Below are 20,137 nucleotides of genomic sequence, written 5' to 3'. Positions count from 1 at the left end.
CCAGGCTTATCCACATACCCCCAACTTGTTTTATCCTTGTCCCTTGGAGTTTTGGTCTCCAAGCAATCAGTTCTGTGTTTTTATTTCTATGCTCAATTTTAAACCACATTTTTAAAAAAAGCACTTCTTGAAAGGCAAAGATTGGGAGGAGAAATACTGACGCTCTTAAGAGCCCCTGTCTAGCTGCCAAAGCATTGTTTTAGTCAAATGTCAAATGAAAGGGGAGAAGCAGAATGGTGATTTTATTTGAATTGCTTCCAAAGAAAAGTAACCGCCAGCGAAACTCGAGGCCCACTCTGCTGGAAACCCTGGCACGTCGACAACAGAAATGGAAGCAGAAAATTGCATCTTCCAGAAAGCACGGTATCAAACAGAAGCAACCACAAGAAGCGATAAGCACCGCGGTCCCTGTGGCTCGGGATGCATCTTAGCCTTTTCTGCTCTTACTCTGCTGAAGTGAAAGGAGCTTAGAAACTACCTTCCCTTGCAGGAGCTTTTGGAAATGACTAAAGGTTAAAGCTCTTGTTTTAAGTAAGATCAACGTATTAAATTTCAAATTTACTGAACTGAAAAAAAAAACAGGCAATGGAACAAACACCCAAAACTTTAAAACTAAGGAAGGCCGAGAATGTAGTTCAGTGTTGGAGCATGCACGCATGTGCAAGGTCCTGGGTTAAAAATCTCAGTCCTGTTCTATGACAAAACCCATACAAATCAAATCAAACCAGAAGGATTCCAGGAAGTGGACAGGAGACAGCCCCTCCTGGTGAACGCAAAACTACACCCCAGCTACCTGAGCTACCAAGCACCCAAAGACCCCCCCAGTTTACTGTCCCGGAGTGCTGAACAGCAGGAAGACCTCCATGGTACGCTCGTAAATTACAGCAGCCAACAGGCGTCAAGGCTGGTCACCACTCTAATCTCTTCCCTGGAAGTTTGCAAACCAAGCTGCAAGCAGATCTTTTCAGTGGTCTTTATCTTTGGCCATGAATCACATTTATTAGACACTCCTGTGTATTCTGAGATACGTGCTGGAGTAACAAATCAAACCGACTTTGCCTCCAACGGATGGCTGGTTTGCGTGCGCGTGAACATGGCGACGGGGTGCTCCGTGTCTGTGGCTCCGAGTCTCTGAATACCTGAAACTAAAGTCAGGCCACAGGTGACATTTGTGGCAACCACCCCGCTCTGACTGGCCCTCCTGAGCCTGCTCCTAATCTCTCTGATCAGGCCGCCATCTTACTTCTGAGGCACCTTCACTCTCTGTCCTTTCTGAACGTAAGGGCTGATGATGGCTACAGGCCGTCAAGGACTTGGCACAAACCCACCTCACTATTTCACCTACTGCAGAAGGATTTTTCTGCTCCGTTCAATGTCCTGGGCAAAAAGACCCAGGTCCCACCTCTGTTAGAGAATGTCACTGGTGATACAGGAAGGAGGGGCTAATGTTCCTTTTTAAAAAATTGTTTACATTATTTTATCTTATGTAGGGCTTCAGTATGCAGCCCAGGCTGGCCTCAAACTTAGATCCTCTTGCTTTAGCCTCCTGAGTGCTAAAATTGTAAGCACAGGCCACCAAGTCCAGCTCCCGAGGCTGCGAGAACGTGATGGCTAAGCTTAGTCTCAGGGACACTGAACAGACAAGGGTGGAACTCACATCCCAAACAAAGAGAAGAGCACGCAGTGGTGGAAAATGTCGACATGCTGGCATCAGCTCCTCATGAATAATAAGACGTTTATGGGGCTCTTGCTTCATGGAAAGGGCCTGGCACATAACAGGAATTCACTTATAGCTTAAGTGAAGAATCGCTGTCATTTTAAAACAAAACAAAACAAGGTTCGTGTCTAAATCAGCAAACAGCCTATAGAAAGACGAGCCAAAAGCAAACAAACGAGCCACCAGAAAACACACTGTCGCCTCTCCTCAAACACCAGGGCCTTTTCCTTCCTTGTAATCAAAGAATGAAAGGGGGTTGTGCTGGACCTGGTCTTTTGTGCCACAAACAAAGATGCCAAACTCAGGGCCAGACGGCTGGTCTTGATGAAGGTTATTTTCTTTTGTTACATTCCGTCAGGAGGAAAGCGAGAGAAGATGGCAGCTTAAAGGCTCCCTAAATCCAGCTCGGAGAAACAGCGACGCTGGGATGAAAAGCCCTAGTGAGACCTGGGCCCCTCTAGTTTTCTTTCTCTTGCCCTACAGTCTCTTCTCTCCTCAGCTTTCTCTGCTGCGCCTGGCGGGTGGACTTCTGTTCTTGGGTGATGTGGCCTATGGTCATCTTCTCTCCATGAGGCTACCAATGCCATCTCATGGCAAAGCCCACTCTGCCACCTGGAAGCACCACCCTCCACTCTTCAAGAAATGGCCCCCTCACTTCTCCTGGCTCCCACAACTGCCCCTCTGCCCATCCCCAAAGGCTGAGGCTGCCGGGGACAGTCCTGGCCTTTTTTTATTTATAGGTGAATTCATCTATGCCCCAACTCAGACAATACCTGGATAGTTCATGACCTCACACAAGGCTCATATGGTGTTCTGAATTCAGTCTGTCCCACTGTCTCTGCCTGCTACACCCAGGGGACTCTCCAAGTTATGGGCTCCCTGAACTCACTCTGCTTCTGTGTCTTCACCATAGGCAAGGAGACCTCCAAGCAGAGCCTCTGACCAGTTGTTCAATGTATCCCCAGTGGGTGCTTTTCCAGTATTCAGTACGGAAAGCCATTAGGTGGGCGTGGGGACTTTTGCTAGGACCATGTCATCTAATCCCAAGAACCCCGAGGTAGGCACTAGCCATCACCATTACCTAAGTGAGTTAAGCAAGGCTGGCCAGGAGCATAGCTCCAGCCCCCAGATGATAGGCTGGCATGACGTAGCAGCAATGACTATCTGTACTGCAGCCTTTAAAGAGACTTTAGATAAGGCTGGGTCTGTGAGGAAACAGGAGCTCCAGGCCATTTCCACACATGACCTAAAGCCTTACTCATTCCAGAAGAGTCTCAGGTTCTTATGTGGGATGTGCTTGTTAACACATCCCTTTTTACTCCCCCCAGATTAGGGTCCTTCATCTCCAGTCACCTGGGTCCTGCCACATCAATCCCTTCTTTCATAGCCTGGCTAAGCCTGAAAACCCCACTTATAAAACTGTTCTCAAAATTCACAAAATTGTAATCAAAATTCTACCAGCAGGGGTTCATTTGGATGAAATGGATCATCTCAGAAGGAAATATAAAAGAATAAAAACTGTCTGGGTGGTGTGTCGCTCGCCTTTAATCCCAGCATTCAGTAGGCAGAGGCAGGCAGATCTCTGAGTTTGAGGCCAGCCTGGTCTACAGAGTGAGTTCCAGGACAGCCAGGGCTACACAGAGAAGCCTTTCTTGAAAAAAACAAAAACAAAACTAACTTAAGAGAAAAAAGAAAAACTTAAGAATAAAATTCACAGACTGTCCATACAATGTCAAATTATCACCTGCCGAAAAATGCACCAGGATCAGACAGTTTCATGGATATTTTCTTTCCAATTGCTAAGAAACATTAATTATCATGCTATTTAAATGATTCTAAAGCCCAAAAAATTCTACAGAAAGTATATATTATTTCAAAAATTGAAAACATACTAAAAGTATTAACTTTCAGGTTTTTAAAATTATTTTTATTTATGTGTGTATGTCTGTATACCACATGTATGTATTGGATCCCCTAGAACTGGAGTTACAATTGATGTCAAGCCACTCGCCACGGGTGCTGGGACCTGAACTTGGGTCTTCTGGAAGAGTAGCAAATGTTAAATCTTAACCATGGAGCCGTCTCTCCAGCCCCTAAGGTATTTTTATAGACAACTGATTTCTTACGTGTATTTATTTATTTGGGTGTAGGCATATGGACATGCACATATGTTGTGCCATGGTACATAAGGAAAGCAGCAGACAACTTGAAGGAGTTAGTTCTGTCCTTTACACGGATTTCTGGGATCAAACTGTGGTCATCAGGTTTGATCACAGGCATCTCCATCCACTGAGCCATCTTGCTGACCCCAGTTGCATCTTTTAATATATGCTTAAAGGGGGTGGGGACTGAAGAGATGGTTCAGTGGTTAAGAGCACTGGCTGCTCTTCCAGAGGACCTGGTTTGATTCCCAGCACCCACATAGCAGCTCACAGCCTCCTGTAACTTGAGTTCCAGAGGATCTGACACCCTCTCTGGTTCCTGTGGGTACCAGACATACATGGTACACATTAGGCAAAACACTCATTCAAATAAATAAAACAATCGTTTTGTTTTTGAGGCTGGGTGTGATGGCTATTCATGGCTGTCAACGTGACTATATCTGGAATGAACTACAATCCAGAAACGAAGGGCACACCTGTGATCTGGATCGAGAGGCGGAAAAAGGACATGCCTTTGAGCTGGATCTTGAGAATGGAAGGTACAAGCTTTTGACCCAGATCTTGAAGTGGAATAACACACACCTTTAATTCCAGATTTTTTTTAAATTTATTTATTTATTAAGGATTTCTGCCTCCTCCCCGCCACCACCTCCCATTTCCCTCCCCCTCCCCCGATCATGTCACCCTCCCTCATCTGCTCAAAGAGCAATCAGGGTTCCCTGACCTGTGGGAAGTCCAAGGACCTCCCACCTCTATCCAGGTCTCATAAGGTGAGCATCCAAACTGCCTAGGCTCCCCCAAAGCCAGTACGTGCAGTAGGATCAAAAACCCACTGCGATTGTTCTTGAGTTCCCATTCTTCCTCATTGTCCTCTATGTTCAGCTAGTCCAAATTTATCCCATGCTTTTTCAGACCCAGGCCAGCTGGCCTTGGTGAGTTCCCTATAAAACATCCCCATTGTCTCAGTGTATGGGTGCACCCCTCGAGGTCCTGAGTTCCTTGCTCGTGCTTCGTCTCCTTCTGCTCCTGATTTGGACCTTGAGATTTCTGTCCGGTGCTCCAATGTGGGTCTCTGTCTCTGTCTCCTTTCATCGCCTGATGAAGGTTAATATTAATTCCAGATTTTGAGGTGAGAAGGCACACCTGTAATCCAGGCCACACCTTCTGCTGGAAGCCGACGTAAGGACAAGGGAAGAAGGAAGGGTTTGCTCTTCACCTGCTTGGCCTTGCGTCCCTAGCACATCCATTTCTTTACTTTTCTTTCTTTCCTTCCTATCTTCCTTCCTTCCTTCTTTCCTTCTTTCCTTCCTTCCATTCCTCCTTCCTATCTTCCTTCCTTTCTTTCTTTTTTGTTTCTTTTTTGAGACAATGTTTCTCTTTGTAGTCCCAGCTGTTCCAGAATCACTTTGTAGACCAGGTTGGCCTTGAATTCAGAGATGCACCTGCCTCTGCCTCCTGAGGCAGAGGCAGGCGGATCTCTGTGAGTTCGAGACCAGCCTGGTCTACAGAGCTAGAGCTAGTTCCAGGACAGGCTCCAAAGCCACAGAGAAACCCTGTCTCGAAAAACCAAAAAAAAAAAAAAAAAAAAAAAAAAAAGGAAACAACTGTGAATTTGCAGTTTTAAGAGACGTTGTTTCTGAATGAGAATCAGAAAATGAGACCTTCAACAATGTACTCTAATTCACTGTTTGAGAATTCACCTACAGCCTTCTGGATACTGTATGGTACCCCAGGGATGAAATGGAGATTCAGGGACCCATGGTGCCTATCTTCAAAGAGTTTACGCTCTCACCCAGAGAGACGCCAGACTACCTCCAACACATACTGTCAAAAGCTCCCGAGAGAACTGTCCAGGAACCTCAGGTACACTCAGCACTGGGATCAGATGTGAGTATATGGCTGTGTGAACTAATGACGATGTCAATGCATATGTGATGACTCAGGATCCTCATATACAGTAGCCAAAAACTATGCAATAGTTCGTGTAGCTTAGCCCTGCTCTTGAATTTTTAAAGAGTCATTGTTGAGGTTTGGATCTGGGATATCTTCCCACAGGCCCATATGCTGGAGGTTTGCCTTCCAGGGAAGCACCACTGAGATATGGCGGCAAAAACGCTCCTCTCCCAGCACTGAGCAGGTGTTAGGCACTGGGAAAACAGCATTAAAATCTGTCAGAACAGCTCTTAACAATGCCCCTTCTGTGTGTACTGCAAGCAACCCCGATGTTCATTTGCTTTAAATAAGAAAACCCTTGGCTAGCTTGGCTCCCTAATCAGCAGCTACTGGACTCTTCCTTCTTGCCCAAATGACCTAGAGCAAAAGGAGTATCAGCCCAATAGCCAGCCAGGCCACCCTACGCCATCGGCCGTCTGGAACACCACACCAGTGCTTTGAGACAACTATGCAAAACACTGCAGCTGATTGCCTGGGCCCCTGACAGCACAGCCCCAGCCAGGACGGTCTGAACAGTCTAATCAATCTTTTTGCTATCACAAGCCTCCATGAGCCATGCCCACTTCAGTCAGAGAGAAACCCGCCCCCCTGGCTGAGTGCATGCTATGGCCGGTAGCAAGGCCATGCTTGGTCCACAACACAAGCCTCAGTTACCATGATTGGTGCTAGATGCCGAACTGTGCTTGGGCAAACAAATGACGGTGTGGTCCAAATAGCTCTTCTTGGGCTACATAAGCAGGTTGCTTGGGCTCACCCTGTGGGTCAGCTGCAAGGACTCTATGCTACCTCCCCTGGCGTAGCGACAATGGAGCTGTGCTGGTTAGTTTTAGCTGTCAACTTGATTCAACTTAGAATCAGCTGGGGAAAAGCTTTCTGAGGAATTATCTAGATCAGCTTGGTCTGTGGGGATTCTCTTGATTGTTGGTTGAGGTAGGGAGGCCCACCCTGCATGTTGGTGGCACGATTTCATGGCTAGGTCCCTGGATGTGCAAGAGTAAAGAAGGCTAGGGCCAGTAAGATGACTGAGCGGGTAAAAGGCCTTGCAGCCTAGCCTTGGGGCCCACGTGGTAAAAGGGGAGAACTGAGTCCCCCAAGCTGTCATCTGATCTACCTGTCCCCTAACTTTTCTCTTTTCTATGCCTCCGTGGACGTATGGACATGCACGCACACACGCATGCGCACATGCACCTCCCACACATACATGCACGCATGCACACGCTAATAAATGAAGCTAGCTAGCCAGGATGCACGTGTTTATTCTGTCGACTGTGATGTTGACGTTTGTAAGTCCCAGTCTTGTCTTCCCCGCAGTAATGGGCTGCACTCTGGATCTGCAGGTCAAATAAGCCCTTCCTCCCCTATGTTGCTCTTTAGCCAGGGTGTTTCATCACAGTCACAGAAATTAAACTAGAACCAGGACCATCAGACTCCGAAGTGGTCTTTCCTTGCCTACCTTCACTAGCAGTGTAGGCTGAACTGGAAACGACACAGTGGAGGTGGTGGCAGCAGGGTGCCAAGGGCACCACAGCACCTTCACCACTGAGCAAGAGCCGAGGGCAAACCTGAACGCATGGCATCCCCAGGCCTGAATTCCAGGCAAAGTGCCCATGGCCTGGTATAGTGTGAGCTTATCCTGGCAGGGATTGCCACTACAGCCACTCTGGGCCCAGCTCCTGACCCCAAAACTGAGCTTTCTCAACAGCCCGGGATGTGTTCCTAAACAGTGCACAAAAGAATCTGCAACTGCTTCACAGCTGGGGAGGTCAACCAGCAACACAGGCCTAGCTGCTAGGACCTGGCTCCCAGGACCCAACACAGGTACCCAAACAGCCCTGCTTGCAACCGGCGTCCAGCCCTGGCCTCCAAGGAACCACTGTTTGCCAGCTGAAGAATCGGTAAGGCAGGTGCTGGGTGCAGCTGCTCTTCAGTTAAAGGGGTGGCAGCCCACGTCGGCCTCAGACCCACTCACCCCCAGCTCCTGAACCTGCCGGGTAGCACAAGTGTGGTGCCGCTACCCCACCTATCCCAGGGACCCTCCTTCCGGTGAGATGCCTGCGGTGGAACAAGCCAGGCCACAGCCAATGCCTCTTTCCCAAACAGCCCTCTAGTATCCCGACACCCAAACTGGTCCTTTCCCAAACAGCCCTCTAGTATCCCGACACCCAAACTGGTCCTTTCCCAAACAGCCCTCTAGTATCCCGACACCCAAACTGGTCCTTTCCCAAACAGCCCTCTAGTATCCCGACACCCAAACTGGTCCTTTCCCAAACAGCCCCCTAGAATACTGACACCCAAACTGGTCCTTTCCCAAACAGCCCTCTAGTATCCCGACACCCAAACTGGTCCTTTCCCAAACAGCCCCCTAGAATACTGACACCCAAACTGGTCCTTTCCCAAACAGCCCCCTAGAATACTGACACCCAAACTGGTCCTTTCCCAAACAGCCCCCTAGAATACTGACACCCAAACTGGTCCTTTCCCAAACAGCCCTCTAGTATCCCGACACCCAAACTGGTCCTTTCCCAAACAGCCCCCTAGTATACTGACACCCAAACTGGTCCCAACTGACAGAGGTGAAAACCCCAAGCAACCTAGCAGTGGCCACTGACGCCTGGAGGAACCGCTGAACAGTTCACACGTAGACAGGGCATGAAGAAAGGAGGCGGAAGCAGGAGAGTGGAAAGCTGACAGGAAGGAAAAGAGGACCATCTGCAGACCCTGGTCACCAGCAGTCCAGACAGTTCAGGGCCCAGGGTCTCAGACCCGAGGTTGAGCCGTAAAGCTGGCTGCTGCCAAGGGTCAGGATATGGGAAGCTGGCACAGAGACTAATATTAGAGGCTGCCACTGGCTGCTGCTTCTACCTGCTTACTTCCGCAGCTCGATGTATGGGGGAGGGGTGCTAGAGACAGGTGTTTGAAGAGGGCTTGCCTCCCCACAATTCTGTGATCTCTTGATAATGTGAGTGAGCTATCTCTCTCCCCCTCCCTCCCTTTCCCTTGCCCTCCCTTCCTCCTCTCCCTCCCTCTTTTTTTGAAACTACGTCTCATGTATCCCAGGTGGACCTCAAATTCACTTTGTAGCTGGAAATGACCTGAAACCCCGAATCCTCCAGCCAGATGACAGGCACACTCCACTATGTCTGGCTGATTTTTAAAATTTTTGTGACAAAATACACATAACGCAATTCTCACCACTGAGATGTGCACAGCCCAGTGACATTGTGTATTGTGTATTGGCAGTGCCATCTGCTCCAGAGCGACCCATCTTCCCAGCCGGAAACCTCGTCTCCATCAAACACCAACTCCCCCATTCCCCTGCTTCCCTGGCCGCCCCTAGCAACCCTCAAGCCTCGGTTCATTTTAAAACGCAAACATTCATCAAAGAACTAGCCTCATTCACACTTTAGGCGTCAATTACTTTCACCTGTTAACCATCTAAAACTCAAAAAAGCCTGGCTGAGCTAAGCAGGCAAGAGCTACAGTTACACAGAGCTGAAGACAGGAGGGGGGCGGGCAATGCTGCTCTCAACAGAGACGGGAAGGGAAATGGGCTGCTCTGAAGCGAGCCCAGGGCCGTGGGGACAGCCGGAGGCTTCAGGTGAGGACCACCACTGCTTTCAGCCCCACAGTGTCTCTGACTGACCTAGGGCACAAGAGGGGAAAGAGGAATCGAGGTGGAGTCCGGGGGCAGAACACCTGCCCTGGCTTCGCGGCCTTCCAGAACTCAAAGGAGGAATTTCCCCCACAGTACTCTTGACAGCTGGCCACGCTGCACCTGCCTGAACGTGTCCACTGACGGGGGCATGCAGAGCCTGACATTCCCAAGCAACGCATCCAGATGGCTTTGGAAGTCCCCGGATCTCCTCTGCCCCCACCCCCTCTCATGACTAGTGTGTCAACATAAGAGTTAATCACTGAACAGTAGCTCCGGCCTCCTGGGTTTGTTTGTTTTTATTACTATAGTTCTCTCATTCGATACATCCTGACCACAGTGTCCCCTTCCTCGGCTCCTCCCAGCCACCCTTCCCACCTCCCCTCTCAGGAAAGAGCAGGCCTCTCGGGGATACCCACCAAACATGGCATAACAGGTGACAATATGCCACAAACCCTCCTATCAAGGCTGAACAGGACAGTTCAGGAGGAGGAAGAGGGTCCAAAGCACAGGCAAAAGAGCCAGAGTCGGGCCCCACTCCCACTGTCAGGAGTCCACAAGAACACCAGGCCTCATAACATATGCAGGGTCCTAATGCGGACCCACACAGGCTCTGTCATTGTTGGTTCGGTCCCTGTGAGCCCCTAGAAGCCCTGCTTAGTTGATTCTGTCTGTGGGCCATGTTCTCCTGGGTTCTCAACCCTTTCTCCTCAGATCACATAAATCAGCTTTTACTGATTTTTTTTTAGCATGTTCATATTCCATCTAAGTCACCCCCACGTTAAGCTTTCTCTAGAACTAGCTCCCCCCCTCCCCAGTAAATTCTTCCCTGGCTCCAGCCACTGCAACAAGTTTTATAAACACCCTTATTCCCCAGGGAGGAAGTATGAGGGTGGCCCTAATACCCAACACAGCAAAATCCATCATTCTAGCTTTCAGTGTGTACCAAACTCCCTTTCTCTGGCTCCTACAGATAACTTCTTTGGATATCTCTGCTTCCCCACCCCCCACCCCCATTGAATACCGGCAGCAGCTTCCTTTTTGAAAAAACGCCATTTTCCACAAAGGAGGTTTTAATTACTTAGGAGTTACAACAGAGCCACAGCTCAAACCTGTCTCAGCAAAATTACAAATGACTACCTGTCAGGACCCTTCAGGGATGCTTGAGGCTCTCCAAGAGTCGAGACGGTGGTGCAGCTGCAGATTCTAGGCATGTGCTGTCTGTCAACTGCTCATCCCTCCTCCTACCCCTCTGCCGACAGCACCGCCCCATAAATCCCTGCTATCTTCAGAGCCTGGTTCTGGACAATGGGAAGGTGTGCTGAGCCAGACTTCATCCGTCTTCTACCCCACACAGCAAGAAAACTGTTTCTGAGACTCTAGGAGGAGAACGTCTGATGGGGAGAGGAGCCTGGGAGAGGGAGAAGGTGAAAGAAACAAAGGCAAGGGCAGGCAAGATGGCTCTGTGGGGAAAGGGATTCACTGTCTGACGGCCTAGCTTCATCCCTAGGATGCATCCTGCCAGATGTCCTCTGACCCCCACACTCACGCTGTAGCAGACACACACATACACTCAAGTATAATTTAAAAAATAAAATATAGCCTTTTAATCCCCGCCCTTGAGAGGCAGAGGCAGGTGGATCTCTGTGAGTTCAAAGCCAGTGCAGTCAAAGCTACAAAGAGACACCCTGTCTCAAAACAAAACAAAAGTAAAATAAAAGAAATGATGGCCGGGGCTACTCCATGGAGGGCAGGCTGCTCCATGGAGGGCAGGCTGCTCCGTGGAGGGCAGGCTATTCCCATCGAGGTTCTACACGCCAGTCTGGAGCATGAGGCTTCTGGAGGCAGAGGACCATAGCAAGGGGGAAATGAAGAAACAGTCTAGAAGTAGGGGGATCAGTTCTTCAACAGAATGCCTCTAGCACATGGCCCTTGGCTCAATCCCCAAAGACAGACAACTTCCTCTCAGGGTCACACCTGCATGCTTCCTATATCACCTACCATCCTGTGTCACCAAAGTTACCTCCTCTGAGAGCTGGGCTGCTGGGAACTGAACCGGGGAAAAGAGGATAGACCCCGCACAAGTCAAGGAAACCACGGACCGGAAGCCTGAAGTACTGGGTACCCAGCCTCTGTGGGAATGACTGAACGCAGAGGACTGGGGGAGCTGAAGAGGGTGCAGAGGACGGTGGGGGGGATGAAGAGGGTGGAGAGGACGGTGGGGGGGGGATGAAGAGGGTGCAGAGGACGGTGGGGGGGGATGAAGAGGGTGCAGAGGACGGGGGGTGGGGGGAGCTGAAGAGGGTGCAGAAGACTGTGGGGGGAGCTGAAGAGGGTGCAGAGGACGGGGGGGTGGGGGGAGCTGAAGAGGGTGCAGAGGACTGGGGGGGGATGAAGAGGGTGCAGAGGACTGGGGGGGAGCTGAAGAGGGTGCAGAAGACTGTGGGGGGAGCTGAAGAGGGTGCAGAGGACTGGGGGGGGATGAAGAGGGTGCAGAGGACTGGGGGGGAGCAGAAGAGGGTGCAGAAGACTGTGGGGGGGATGAAGAGGGTGCAGAGGACGGGGGAGTGAGGGGGAGCTGAAGAGGACTGTGGGGGGAGCTGAAGAGGGTGCCGAGGACTGGGGGGGGGATACAGAGGGTGCTGATGACCGGCTCCTGCCAGAGCCAGCGAAGCCCTGCTGCTTAGGAGGAATGTGTTCATGAACCCAGGCAGGGTGTAGTGAGTGTGGGGCGGGAGGGGAGGGTGCCTTAACAATTCTCGTACAAGTGACATCTAACTGCCTCCTTTTGGAAGCATGTAGGATTCCTGTCATATTTGACTTCATAAGGGAGGCTGGCAATGAGATTCCCACGGAGTCCCTGTGGAAAGACAGAGACCTAGAAGGCAGGGTGAACCGATAATTAGCTGAACCCCATGCACTCTTGCAGATCAAGCCATAAACCTCAGTTTCTGCTAACAGAGGGAACTTTCTCACTGTGTTAGGAACAGTTTCATGCTGGTCATTGCTCAGCTAGCTCAGCGTTATCCTTAATTCCCCTGGGAAGAAAGGTGCCAGGCGCACGGATTACCTGTGCAGGTACCACTAACCCAGGGGAGGAGCACACCGCTTCCACCCTGCATTAGGAACAGCTGGGTAAAGGCAACACGAAGACTCAGCTTTAGGATCTGTTTGCCATTTACACTTAATTTTCAAGGAACGAAACTGAGGCTGCACATTGGTGAGCTGTGTATGAGCTTTGTCTGGCTTGCACGACGCTGAGAAAAAAAAAATATTTAACCTGAACAACAGCATGTAAAAACTAACTGATTTCACCTTTGGATACAAAGCAAACAAACAGATTTTAAAGCTTAGAGAACCTGTGGGCTCCCAGGGCAGTGAGGAGCAGCAGGTGTGTGCAGGGACGTTCTGCCCTGGGACCGACCGCCACCCTCACACACTTGCCCCTACACGTGTGTGTCTACAGACTCTCCGTGGCCACATGGCCCAGTTCCTTCGCTTCACCTACCTAGCTGGCCCTAGCTGGTCCTCTCCTGGCTTTTGAGCTGGTGAGCCCTGTAGTGAAATGCGGGTTCTCACGGTTAGATGCATCCAATTAACTACCGGTTTAATCTGTGCCGTAAGCTCCAGGTCAGTCCTCTCTCACTCTCGGCTTGCTGTCTTGGAACTAGCTCCATAGAGTAGGCTGGCCTCAAACTCACAGAGATCTGCCTGCCTCTGCCTCTCTAGTGCGGGGATTAAACCTCTGGCAGACACCGTCCTAGTATTTGCAGGGCACCTCTCTGCGCAGACGCAGGCACACTGCCTGTGTTTGCAGTGTGGCTCCCTGCGCAGGTGCTGTCCCTGTCTTTGCAGTGCGCCTCCCTAGCCTCTCTGGTTAACTTAATCCTCCTGACAGTCTGGCAGGGGTGGGCTTCCGGAGCAGAGTGTGAGGGAGATCAACTGACTAGCAGGAACCAAAGCCAGGATTTCAACTCAGGATCTGCGTTAATCCTGATGGAGCATTTCCCACCATACCCTGTACCCCTCAGCCCCTACGGGCAGCTCCAATTCCAGGGTGACCCAAACGGAAGAGGCTGTCATGTAGACTGGAAAGCAGCTGGGCCACTCTGGAAAAAGCCACATTTGGGATCCTGGCTTCATTTCCGTTTTTAATCTTCCAAAAAAGCAAACAACTGTGTAGTAGTGTGTCGTCCAAAGACAGCTGATTCTCATTTACATTTAACCTATGCTGAGCTCACACACTAAAATTTAAAGTCCTGCCTTCAAAAACTCATTCTGTTCTGTAAGATCTCCTTGGTAACGCTTTTAAGTATATGGGCAAAAAGAAAGAAGAATGATTGAACCAAGTGACTAGGGTGAGAACCAAACCCATTGGAAAGCCAACTCAGGAAAACGCTTGGAGAATGTCCCAGGATGACAGCTGTGTGGCAGGCAGGTCCAATCTAGAATGGTGGAGGACTGGAAAGTTCCAGCAGTAAAATACATCGTTGAATTTTGAGTTCAGAGGAAGAGTCAGGCACAATGCACACACCTGTAATCTCAGCACTTAAAAACAGAGGCAAGAGGATTATGAGTTCGAGGCCAGCACTCCCCTACAAGGAGAGACCCTCTCAAAATAGCAAGTGTTAGGGGAAGAAAGGGTGAGGACTAGGGATACAGCCATATAAAACAAGCGGGGCAAGTAGAGGCAGACATGGTGGCACACTTTCAGTCCCAGCACCTGCGAGGCAGAGGTGGAAAGAGCTCTGTGAGTTTGGGGCTAGCCTGGTCTACTTATGAGTTCTGGGACAACCAGGACTACAGAGTGAAAACCTGTCTCAAAAAAAAAAAGAAAGAAAGAAAGAAAAGATGGTGGAGGAAGAGAGGAAGACACTCAATGTCATTTGGCTTTCATATTAAGCACACCAACACCCATAGGTATGCACAAGCCACACACGCCACATGACCCAAACAACACAGGTCTAACCAGGAAAACTATAAATAGCGACACAGTCATCCAAAAGGATAAGGAGAATAAAGTCTGACTTAAGTGTCGAAGGTAGACAGGGAGACCTACCTAATATTACCTTAAGAAAGAAAGAATGAGCTGGGCAGTGGTGGCGCACACCTTTAATTTCAGCAATCGGGAGGCAGAGGCAGGTGGATCTCAGTGAGTTCGAGGCCAGCCTGGTCTACAAACTGAGTTCCAGGTCAGCCAGGAATGTCACACAGAGAAACCCTGTCTCGAAAAACCACCCCCCCCAAAAAAAAAGAAAGACAGAAAGAGAAAGAAGAAAAAAGAACATGATTTGTCTGTCCCATTTCAGTTCCTCAGGCTTCCTCCTTTTCCACCATGACACTAATCTTTCTCAAACACCTTTACACTCAAGCTTCTACGCGAAGGCTGAGCTGGGCACCACTCCGTCTTGCCACCTTTTTCCATTCCCAGTGTTCTCTAGAAGGCAGCCCTGGCTGGACGCATCTCCTCAGGGAACCCAACCTACGGTACTTCCTTTGACCTCCTCTTTCTTGGTCGGTGTTAGCACCCAGGACGCCTTCCCTCTGCACCCGCAAGCAGGTCCAATCCACCCACCACAAAATCCGCTCTAGCACTCTTGGAGGTCCCGCTTCAGGGAGACCTCTGTGGAGTTTCTTTTTGGATTCCACCCCAAACCTGGTCTGTTTGTATTTTCCACTTTGCTTTCTCGCCCGCATGGCAGGCGCTTCAGAGGAAAGGAGACAGAGTCTACCTTTTCTTTTTGGCAGAAGGACCAATTTCAACTCAGTTCCTGGAACTTCAGGCTTTAATTCCCTTCCCTTCCTTTTTCGGGGATGCTATCGGCGGTCTGTCTACAGAGCAGCTAACATTGTTCAGTTATTGCATGGAGCTGGTAACAAATTTAGGGAATGCGTTACCTAAGAAGAAAAACACGCGTAAAATTGTAAGTCATTAGTGACAGCAGCTGTTCCCACTAAGACATTAGGTACTTCGCTGTTCTTCGGGATGTCTGCTAATAACAATCATCCGATGTACAAAGCTGGGCGTGGCAGATTTCACTTCGCCTGCCAACCATGATCAATTAGCAGTGGCTTTGCGAGCTGTGTTGAGGACTCTGAGGCTGGCTGGGCACCGCGTCTCCTGCTCACTCTGTGGAAGGGCAGGCAGTGGTTCTGTAAGGATCACCACCTTTTCTGGAATTGTCATCCAACACGAGGCTGGTCCTCTCAGTCAGTTCAAGTGGAGGCGGGAGTGAGGATCCAGCCATTGGCTAAGACCTGGGTACTCACCACCAAGATACACAGGAGGCAAGATACTTCCTCCCTGCTCTTTCCTTCTAAGTCAGAAATAGCCACAGGACACCTGAGAGCCCCACTGAGCCCTTGTCAGAGGCCAGGAGTGAAGGGCTCCTGGTTTCCCTATAATAGCAAATGACTTAGGAGAAGCCAGCCACAGCCGGACGCTCCCCACCTCAGCTGCTTGGCCAAGAGTCACCCCGCCTTCTCGCTGCCCCACATGGCTGTGGCAGATGGAAAACTTGCAGAAACCTCTTCCCTTCTGCTGCCCCCCACCCTCGCACTCACATAGGGGTGGCCTTTCTTTCTGGTCCTAACGCCAGAGTAGTTAGCTAGCTTTAGAGATTCTTAATTTATGTTTTCTTTTAAAATTTTTAATTATATTTATTTATGTGGTATGTGCACACTAGTAGGTGAATTGTGGGTACACATGTCAGGGTGTTAGGTCAGGGGACAATTTTGGGGAGTCACTTCTCTCCTCCCACCTTGTGGGTCAAACTCAGGTGGTCATGCTTAGTGGCAAACCCCTTTCTTGACCCACGAAGCTGTCTCACTGGCCCTGTCTGTATGTTCTTAAAAGGGTCCCGGGCGCTTAGCACTTATCTCAGGACGTGCTGGTGTCGGAAACCAGCCTTGTCTGTTTTGCTCAAGGCCTATTCCTCTCAACACGGAGCTGCATCAGAGTCACCTAGAGGACTGGGGCTGCTGCTCAGTGGTAGAGCACTTTGCCCGGGATGTCTGAGTCCCACCCACCCATCCCCAGCAACGTGAGGCAAGAGGAAGCAGGAAGAGCTTGTTAAGATGACAGTTCCTGGGTCCCAAGGCAGATTCTGATTCAGAAGGGAAGGCAGGCTGGGCTGCAGCTTGAATACATTGTCAGTTGGTGCCGAGTCCAGGCTTTCAGCGCCAGCACCGCGTCTGCCGCACAGGGAGATGAACCTTTCAGTCCCTCTTTCCTGGTCTCTCTTCTTTACTAGGCTTCCAAATAGATTAAAGATGTTTTGTTTGCCTGCTGGTTTGGTTGTTGTCGGGTTTTGGTTTTGAGGTGAAACACGGCCTAGAACTCGAGGTCGGGATCTAGCATGACAAGAGCATCCGACTAAACGCCGGACCCCAGGTGTGCGCCACCACACTGGCGTGCACAGGGTCTTGCTGAATTGCTCACACTGCTGCTAAACTACTGCGTTCAAGTGACCCTCCTATCCTCCTCTCGGCCTCCAGACCGCTGGGACCTCAGATGTGTGCCACTGCCTGGATTAAAAAATAATGTATTTTAAAATAATATGATTTAGCTAATAGCTTTGGTATAAAACAAACGAAGTCGTTCATGTAGAATTGTAGTAAAGTAGGGGTTCTTTTCTGTTTCTTTTCATTCCCAAAGCTACCGTTGTTTTGGGGGATAGGATTCCGACGGATTCTTAGGTAGCCCAGGCTAGCCTTTAACTCCCGATCTTCCTGCCTCCACCTCCTGAATTCTGGGTTTCCAGGTGCCTCGCAGCCACCACTTTTAGCATTGTGTCTTTTATCCCATATCCCAAATTGTTCCCACACCTCTTAAATAATGAATGCCCCTGGTGCTATATCTCTGTCAGCCTTTTTCAAAGCGGCCTTAGTTTCTTTCCATCTTGCTGTGATAAAAAACAAACAAAAACCAACTGTGAGAAAAGCAATTTATGAGGGGAAGGGGTTTCTTTTGGCTTTTAGTTCAGAGCACAGTCCATCTTGGCGGGGAGACCAGGGCGACAGGAGCTGGACACGCTGGTCACCTTGCACCCACAGTCAAGAAACAGAGCAATGGATGCAGGCTGCTGCTCAGCTCCCTTTTTCCATCCACACGGCCCAGGATCCCAGCCAGGGAAATGGCGCTGTCCTCACTGCGCAGGTTCCTCCCTGTTCAGAGGCCCACCTCCCAAGTGACTTTAGATTTTTGTCAAGCTGCAGCTGACACTAACCACCCAACACCCCTCACTTGCTTTTGTTACAACTGATGAGCACTTAGCAAAAGACCCACGCACCCCACGTCCTCCCGCTGTGTTACCAATCAAGCCGAGCACCTGGAGAAGCCAGCCAATTACCTCAGGCTGTGAAATCGGTGAGGGGCCCTAGGGAGACAAGGATGGTTAGCTTGGTGGACATCCCAAGTAAGGAACATGAAGATAACAAATAGAGCACATCTCTGTGTGTTTTCAGAAGTCTGGTATGCGAACCAGTAAGCTGAGTGGGAGAGAGTCACCCTCCGTGAGGGCAGGTACCAACCCATCAGAGGCCTTGGCAGAGAACAAACTGACAGGGAAGAAAGCTGTCTCCATCTCTCCTGGTCTTTGGAAGGTATAAACTCTGGGCTTTCCTGTCTTTGAACTCTAGGACCCTCACAAATGACCCACAAGTTTCTCAAGTTTCTGCCCTTGGACTGAGACCTGTTCCCAGCCTCTGAGGTTTTCCAGCCTGGACTGTACCATGCCAGCGGCATCCTAGGGTCTTCTCAACCTCCATAATCTAGTGGGTCAGTTTTCCTAGCAACCCACTGTGTCTGTCCAGCCACACAGTCATCAGGTATATAAAAAAACAACCTGATTTTTCCCATAAAAATTTGAAGCGCAACAAGAATGATTTATTCCAACTCTCTTCATTCTTCCACCAACTCCCCACCTTCCAATCTATGCCGCCTGGCCTCAAACTCATGACCCTCCTGACTTCTATGTACCAGGTAAGCAGGCATTCCTGGCTTACCCCATTAGCACACACTCATTAGCACACAGTAAACACTGTCTTGCCACTATCAGGAAATACTTAAGATTGTAAAGAAAATTAGAGAAAGAGCCAAGGCCCTTCAGCTTTAACCAGTCCAGTTCAGTCTTCAAGAACAACCAGCGTCTGGAACCCAGGTGTGACTGTCCTGGCAGGGACACTTGGCCGCTCCCTCTGGCTATCAGACTAATAAAACAATGGTCCCAGAGAGACTGGATTTCTCCCAGATGTCTCAAGCTGAGAGGATGAAATGGCTAGGCCTAGTGTTAGTCAGATGGGGAAATTGTGTCTCAGGAAAAAGGCTCCCGGTTCTGATAACACTAGACCACCTTGCAGGAGAGACTATGGCCCACCCGGACAGAAACGGATGGGACCACATCTTGACCAGGACCATTTGGCTATGTCCCTGTGTCCTCGATTAAACTCTAACTCCCACGGAATGACCCTGAAGATGGGCTTGGGGGATCACTGGACCCCTTTGTTTGTTTCTCTTCCCAATGTGACCACATTGGATCATCCTCCTTTCTGTTTCTCGCTACTACTTGGCTCTCTGACTGGCATGCTGAGGAAGGGAGACTGAGCCTAGCATGTTAGGGCTCCCAGGGAGCAGGCTCCAGCCCTAATGACCAGGCGCATAGAAAATTCTGGTTTTCTGATGTCGTACTCCAGATTCTGGCTTGCCGTCACAGAAGCCAATGTTTGCTGATGAATGCACACCACGAAACAGAGACACGGGCTCGGGAGAAGAGCCTGGCCCGGGGAGAAAAGTCTGATTAATAAAATGATAAGCAGCAAGAATAAATTAAATGGCTGTTCACAGGGGGGAAACGCACAAAGGAAGGAGGGGGAAAGAAGCGATGCCCACCTTATGACAGGCACAGAAAGAAGACAGAGGGGAGAAGGACTAATTTTCTAGTGTGAGCCTCCCTGTAGGCTCCAACCCCCCCAAATCCCAGGCCAAATGAAGGCCTTGTACTGCCGCAGGGCAGGGCAGGGCAGCCTTCATACCCTTCTGCCAGCAGGAACTTTCTGCAGAAGGACCGTGAGCAAATCCCACGTCTCAGCTTCTCACTGCAGAGCAAAATGACTCATGGGGGCTTATCATGAAGCCCTCCTTTCATCTGGGCCTCCCACCAACTTAAAACAATGCCTTGAAAACACACTCGAGACCCCTACGGTAAATCCATATCCTCCTTCTTCACAAACGTCTTACTAGAAAGCTGTTTATTCTGAACTCTCTGTGGTCAGCTTTAGAAAAGCGCCTTCATTTAAGCAGCTTCTTTTCTAAAATAAATAAATAAAAGCTTCCACAAATAGCAGGACATTATCAATTTGGGCTCAATTCACAGATTCCAACACAGGCAGCCAAGATCCTCCAGCCTCGAGCACAAACATGCCTTGCCTTTATTAATCGCAAGATAAACAGATGGGGGAGATGGGGGGCGCACGCTCACTACGCACGTTAACAAATGACGTGATGTTCACGGGCTTCAATTAATTTTTAAGTAGGTATTTCATTTTGAACTTTATGATGATAAAAGTCATAAATGCAGACTCCGGGAAATGTAGGAAGTGCAGTAAGAAGAGAACCGGGGGTCATGGCTGGAAAAGCCTTTGAATTAGCAACTT

The 20,137-nt window shown here is 49.7% G+C and overlaps 1 protein-coding gene across 1 annotated transcript in view; it reads right to left on the bottom strand.

The window, feature by feature from the left end:
* Positions 1–20,137, bottom strand: part of Nxn (nucleoredoxin) — a 148,067-nt gene that overhangs the window by 84,796 nt on the left and 43,134 nt on the right. The window lies entirely within an intron of this gene.

This window comes from Microtus pennsylvanicus, chromosome 11 (assembly GCF_037038515.1).
Source record: "Microtus pennsylvanicus isolate mMicPen1 chromosome 11, mMicPen1.hap1, whole genome shotgun sequence".
In the NCBI taxonomy this organism is placed as follows: domain Eukaryota; kingdom Metazoa; phylum Chordata; class Mammalia; order Rodentia; family Cricetidae; genus Microtus; species Microtus pennsylvanicus.
The sequence above is the reverse complement of the archived record's forward strand: the minus strand, read 5'-3'. Positions and strand labels throughout refer to the sequence as shown.